Raw genomic sequence first — 7,140 nt, forward strand, 5'->3', positions numbered from 1 at the left:
AGGACTCCACTGGACCTGGAAACGCAGGAACCCTTGCCCTGTTAGATAAGCCATGTTCATCAGGGAGGCTCCCCAACTCAGCCCTAGTGGACGGATGTTTTTTGGGTTTTTTTTGGTCAGTTCCTCACATGAGAGACAATTACTGTTTGGCAGTGAACTCCTTTCCTCAGTAGACTTCGATGACTTTCATTTGGCAAGTCACTCCAGAATGCCACTTGTTAATGATCATGTTCAAGGAGTGGCACACACTTCTGTGTACCATAAAGATTTTAACATGTGTGAATGGACCTCAGATCTAGAGACCCTTGCTATGATGGCAACTGGGTGTTGGCCTATTGCATTTTGCAGTTTTGATCAGGTGTCATACTTGAGCAACAACTTACTTTCCACCTAAAAAAAAAAAAAAACAGTGAAAAAAGGAGTATTTTTTTGACTTCAAGTAGTGATGCAAGCATTGCTGACCCCTGCTCACTTCATCTCTTGTGCCCGCCCCCATGGCTCAGTCAGACCCACAGGCGACTTATCAAAGGAAATGATAAACTGTTTGTTTGAACCTTCTGTACCACATAAAGGTAGGCGGGTATTGAATGCTGTCCGCAGAAGCTGTCTTTAGTGAGAAGGACGACGGGCGGACAGCTTGGATCTCACTCCGGCTCTGACCACACTGATGGGATGATGTGCGCTTCAGGACATTGGCATGCAGTTAGGACCTGCTGGTGAGTCAGAGAAACTACTGAAAAAAGTCATAGAGAAAATCAGCCAACAATGTTTATTAATGCCTCGTGGAGAAGTGTATGTGTATGTGTGTAAGAGTGCTGAAATCTTGTGGACATTTAGACATTTTTATAATTTCTTTTTCCAATAAAAATAGGGCACTCTATTTGAAAACAGGATAAATAACAATAGTATAAGCAAGACTGGAAAATGAATGCATGAAGGCAGGGTTCAGAGCAGAGTCCTGCACAAAATGATTTCACCCTGCTTTCCCGAGTGACCACATGGATTTATCTGACCACTTCAGCAGCACACTGTTTACTCTGCTCTATTCTCTGTTTTAGTTTGACTTTTTACTTCTTTTGTTATGCACTTCAGTTTAAGAAAACAACAGCTGGGGTGGGCATGAGGGACTTTGACATAGCAGAGACAGTCTGAGCACTGATCAGCTGTTTAAACCATCTCTTCACACTTCTGAGTAATGCAGGCAAGAAGTTTTAATTAGCACTAAGTAAAGCATGGCTACCAGTGTACTGTCACTTTGACCTGTCATATATTGGCTTTCATTAGGTATCTCTCTAATAGAGTGCACTTTCTGTCTAGTGCCTTTTACTTCTGCATTCGGTGAAGACTGCTATACAAAAATAATCTGAAAAGGTCTGTCTGCCACTCTGTCCATCCTACATAATGCTTTTCACATCTGTTAGTCTGACTAATACAGTATGTTTCCTGTCTATTTATGATATAGTGCCTTCCATATATGTCTGTCTATCAAACATAGTGCCTTCATGTCTCTCAATCTATCTAATATAGTGCCTTTCATATCTGTGTCAGTCTGTCTATTTAACATCATTTCCATCCATCCAGCCATTTTCAAACCTGCTTATCCTGAGTAAGGTTCCTGGAGACTATCCCAGCAAACATCAAATACAATCAGGAACAATCTCTGCATTGGGTGCCAGTCTATCGCAGGGTGACATAAACACACACACTCACATCCAATTTCTATGTATTATATTGTGTATTTATGATGTAGTGCCTTTCATATCTCTGTTTCTGTTTGTCTGTCAGTGCGTTTCATACTGTACCTCTCAGTCAGTGTCTATCTCTCAAAGTGCCTTTCTCATCCATCTCTCGAACAAATACTTTTTCCATTTATTTACGATAGTATCTTTCATATCTTACCTAATTTGTTGCTTACCTCTGCTAGCCCATGTCTCTAACATAATACCTTCAATATTTATCTGTTTGTCTAATATAGCACTTTTCATATCTGCCTGTCTTTCCTATCTATGATTCAGTGTCTGTCATGTCTGTCTATCTAACACAACACCTTTCATATAAATCTGTCTGTATAATATAGTCATTTTCCAGTTTATTATATAGTGCCTTTGCTATCTATCTGTCTTGTTTATCTTTCTAACACAGTGGCTATCTGTCTGAATTACTATTTATTTACTGAGATCCAGGTTCAAGTCCTGGTCTGGTCACTCACTGTCCTTGCTGGCCTCAGGCTCTCTCTGCGCTTTCTGGTCTTCTTGATTTCCTGGTATCCACTCCAACTTGCTCCACTATGGCTGAGTGCACCCAGCAGTAACCTGGCATCTCTGTAGTTGGCATCAGTGCTCCGGCAGACCTCTGTCATTCACATTCAAGCTGGCTCTGTTTTTAAGAATTGTAACCTTCAGGTAATTCGAGGAACACACAGTTTGGCGAAACCCTGGAACACGAGAAAGTGTTCATGCAAAAACTCAAAAGAAAGTGCACTATGGATGAACTCGAATCTTGGGATAGTTTAAACTTAGTTTTTTGAAAAACAAAAAAACAGCATGTTAAGACAAAAGCATTAAAGTGGCAAGAACAAAAAAGTCTTGGATTTTTTTTGTAAACTTTACATTCCCGTAGAAGCATCCGAAACAGATTAACGGGTTACTAAAACCACGGGAACCACGAGAGACCGTGTGAGCGGGGACGGACAGGACGGCACGAGTGTCTAGCTCAGCAGCTAGACGACGAGAGCTCACCCAAGCCGAAAGACGAGTCACTTTAAAATCTGACGGAGGTTTGTTGCGTTGGGTGGGGTGTGTAGGCATATTATCAAAGGAAATCCAGAGTTCAATAACATGAAAGAACTCAACACACCGGGACGGCAGTCCGCTACGAGACACGCGGAGGCGCACCTGCTGACGTAAGCGACAGGCGGGAGAAAGGAGGAGAGGCGCGAAGCCGCGCGCGCCTGCGCAGATTAGCGCTTTAAACTCTCCGGAATCCGCTCGCTCCTTTCCCAAATCCTCTCAACCCAAGCTGGTTGCTTGTAGTCTTTATTTTTTTTTTTTTAATGTTTTTATTTATGCGATGCCAAAGGTACGGAAGCATATTTTGTTTTTCTTCACTGTGGTCCAAATACACTTCCGTAAATTTACGACATTCTACTTTAATGACAAAATAAACTACGAGAATAAAGTGGAAATGTCGACATTAATCTTGACATAAACGGCGAGAATAAAGTCAACATGTCGAGTTTATTCTCGTCATACGCGTCGAGATTAAAGTGGAAATGTCGAGAATAAAGTCAACATGTCGACTTTAATCATGGCATTTAGTTGTTTTTTTTTTCTTCACTGTGGCCCTAATACGCTTCCGTACAAAGGCAACACATAGAGGAATGCGAAAACCAACCCAGGTCATGATCCATATTTTTTACAGTGACAACCGCATCCGCCAGGCAATTTACCACACGCTGTTGGAGACATGGGAGGAAAGAAAAATCTACGAGTTCACGTGGAGAGCAACCAGCCTAGCAGTGGCGTCCTGTGAGTGAAGCAGTATGCTGGAAAGAAGTTGTTGCAATTGAAACAATTTTAACAAACTCAAGATTATTTCTAAATTTGGTTTATATTCTCTAAAAAAATAATAAATAACCCTAGATTTCTGTCTTACCTTAACAAAGTGGTGTTCTTTTGTGATCGAGAACTGAGGCTGAAGATGGTGTGATGTGAACAATGTGAGCAGGAGAGTAAAGAGCAGAGAATAAAAAATAATAATAGTTAATAGTGTTGTTACTATTTGGTTTAGATTAGATTAAATAAACTTTATTAATCACATGGAGAAATTCACATGCCTGCAGCAGCAGCAAACAAGGATACAGACTCACATGACAAATACTACAGCCAATTAATCAACTGACAAGTAAATAAAAATAAATGTATATTGTTCAGATATTTCAAAATAAACTTAACAAGTGCCCCGGGAAGAAGTATTGAAATGCCTCATAGCGCAGGACAGAAAAGACCCCCAGAAGGGCTTCTTAGCACACCATGGTGACTAAATGTGCCCCAAGACAGCACCTCCTAGAGGGGATGAAGGGGATTTTTCAGGATGGCATCCAGTTTTGCCACCATCCTCTTATCTACAACAGCTTCCAGTTTGTCCTATGACGGTGCAGGCTTTCTGGATAAGTTTATTCAGGCCTTATACTAACTTTTGAGCTCAAGTTGCTTCCCCAGGAGACCACAGTGTAGAACACCACACTGGCAACTATGGACTAATCAAACAATTCCAGTAGGTTGCTGCACACATCAAAAAAACCTGACTCTTCTTCTACAGCACCACTGTGTTGTCTAACCAGTTCAGTTTGCAGTTCATATGGACCCCCAGGTACTTGTAGCTCTGCACCTCTTCCACTGTGAGGGTCCTTGGCACGCCTAAAGTCCATCACCATCTTTTTTTGTCTTGCTGATGTTGAGCTGGAAGTTGTCCCTGCACCACAAGACAAAGTCCTCCACAACTACCTGTACTCTGACTCGTCTCGATTATTAATGCAGGCTATGATGGGTCTAAAAATTTTCACAGACAGTTAGTGCTTGTGTTATGTGGGAAGTCTGTTGTGTAGAGGGTGAACAGGAAGGAGGACAGGACAGTTCATTGAGGTGCTCTAGTACTGCACACCACCATCTCTGACACACAGTCTGGTAGTCCATGATGCAGAGGATTGTGGGGACATCAAGATGAAAAGCCTTGAGGTTTTTTTCCAGTCGAATAGGCATATATAATGCCTTTCTGAGACTCAGAGTCCTGCAGAGGTACTCAACGACATCACAATTGACTGTAATGTTAATGATGAAATAGCAAAACTACTGCTAATAATAAGAGAGTCACTTCTGGTTGCCCTGGACTGAAGTAGTAAATGCATTTTCAGAAGACAGAAGGTTTATCATTAAATATACCAAATCACAAGTTAATTATTCAGTTTGACTTCAACCTTGGTCCCAATGCCCCAAGTTTGAAGTAAGTTGTCTAAGTAAAAGGGTGGAAGGACTGATAAAGACTATTTTTATTATTATTAAATCATCAATACAATACTAACATGACATAAGATTCTATGACAGTTGGGAGTTCATCTGGCTTTTCCAAATTCTTGTGATTTTTTATAAATATCAAATTCATTTTTATTTTGGCATTTGATTTATTTTCACTCTGTTTTGGGTGACATTATCATGTTACCATTTTGTGATATTTTTATATCAATTTGATGTGAAATCAGCATGAACTGGGCCTGAAGTCAAGACTTGGCTTAGTAAAGGGAAGACCTCTAAAATAAAAACAAAGACTTTAGGGATGTAAAATGTTCTTCTTGATTGATTCTAGGTTTGGTGTTTTGCTGTTACAGTTTTCCATATACCAAATTCAGCTGTGACTGAGTCCATTCATTCTTCTCTGCCGAGATCCAAATAAGATTCTGTCTGCTTGGCCCATTTAATCTTTCCAACTGTTCTTCACATTAATCCTCTTAGTCAGGGTCTTGGGTGATGAAGCCCACTAGATTAATAACATTTCAGAAGTGTGGAGGCATATGTTGACATAACATTTCCATCATCTAAGCAATGTGCAGAAGCAATTAAAAATGCCTTGATAAATTAGAACTAGCAGAATTCTTTCATCTTAATTGTCAATCATGCACTCAAGGACTGAAGCCAGAAAGCACATCTTTATACAAAGAGTTGTGAGAATCTGTAACAAACTAGCGAGCCATTTAATTAAAACAAAAACCTTGACAACGTTTGAGAAGCATATGGATGAGATATTGGGACAGGGCATGATGGATGGAATGGTCTCCTCTTGCTTGTAAAATTTGTTATGCTCTTATTTATCAAGGCAGGCACCAACTCAGGACAGGATGGCTGCCCATCACAGGACACATACTCATCCCCTGGTATCCTTTTCATTCTTTGTAGCTGATGGCTCTTAGGATATTCATGTCTTATAAGTAGATTCTAGGTGGCACAGTGGCCAACACTGGCTACAATCCCAACCTATTACTGTTCCCTATGCCACTGTGACTTTTCCTCAAGTGCTTAACTTTAAAGTTAAGTTCAAACGTATTTTCTTCCATATCCCAGATGTCTGGGCCAATTACTGGGCCATGAGCGAATATATTTGGGGTGTCATAAATGTGCCTTTTCATGGTGTGCTACCTCTCCAGCGCAGGTTCTTGTTGACTTGATAGTCTCACGCAACCATGAAGGCAGAATTTACAGCTCCATATTGAAATACATTTTTGGTTTCCTTAGTGAATACAAAATAATAAACTGACTGGCCAGAGTGTGTGTGTTTGGTTGTTTGTGTGTTTTTTAACATCATATCACTATACTATGCCATGCAGACTGTTACACAGCACTTTTGTCATTTTTCCTCTGTGTTCTTTTTACAGCCTATTTCAGTATTGGTTTTAAGTTAGGATGTCAGAGCCCTTATTCATATATCTTTCTTTTTTTTGTTACCAGGTTCTCAGTGGCCGTTGAACTAAGTCCTGTACCCTTTACAAGGTCTGTTGTAGACAGAATGGTGGCCTGATCTGTCAGAGCTGTGGAGTGTGACAATGGTGTTTGTGTCTGCTGGTATCAAACGCCATTATCACACTAAATAGCTATGACGAGAAACGAGCGCACAGCACCAGAAATGTCTGAGTTACGGCTCTGGAGCCCATAATGTTGAACACATTAAGGCACCTCTTTATTTAATATAGCACTTTCTATGATAAATGCCATACAATTTGCTGTATTTTATCAATTGGGTGTTAGACTTGGTGGGGCTTGGTCAAGTCAGTGACTTGAGATGACTGGTTTACTGTGCCACTTGCAGTGCCAGGCAGTATGTGTGTATTTTGTCTCTTTCATCCTTTCTGTTTTTATTAGCTTCAATTTCTGTATATTCATTTTTTTAATAAGTCAGTTTGTATTTTTATTATTTGATTGATTAGACTGGATGAATTTTTGTTTCATAAGAATAAAGAATAACAAATCAACAACAGTGTTGTGCCTTTCTTTCAGTGATTAGAGTTTAATTCTGGATTGGCACTCTTGGCCTACCATTTCCCCAATGGCAGCTGGCCTCAGCCTTTCTAGAGACATCAGGTTAGTTTCTTAT

General features: G+C 40.3%; 1 long non-coding RNA gene across 1 annotated transcript; it reads left to right on the plus strand.

The window, feature by feature from the left end:
* Positions 1–563: 563 nt before the first annotated feature.
* Positions 564–6,776, plus strand: LOC120527262. Its single transcript, XR_005633303.1, has 2 exons — positions 564–716; positions 6,498–6,776. It is a non-coding gene; the product is annotated as an uncharacterized LOC120527262 (long non-coding RNA).
* The last annotated feature ends 364 nt before the right edge of the window (positions 6,777–7,140 follow it).

This window comes from Polypterus senegalus, chromosome 4 (assembly GCF_016835505.1).
Source record: "Polypterus senegalus isolate Bchr_013 chromosome 4, ASM1683550v1, whole genome shotgun sequence".
Taxonomy (NCBI): Eukaryota; Metazoa; Chordata; class Cladistia; order Polypteriformes; family Polypteridae; genus Polypterus; species Polypterus senegalus.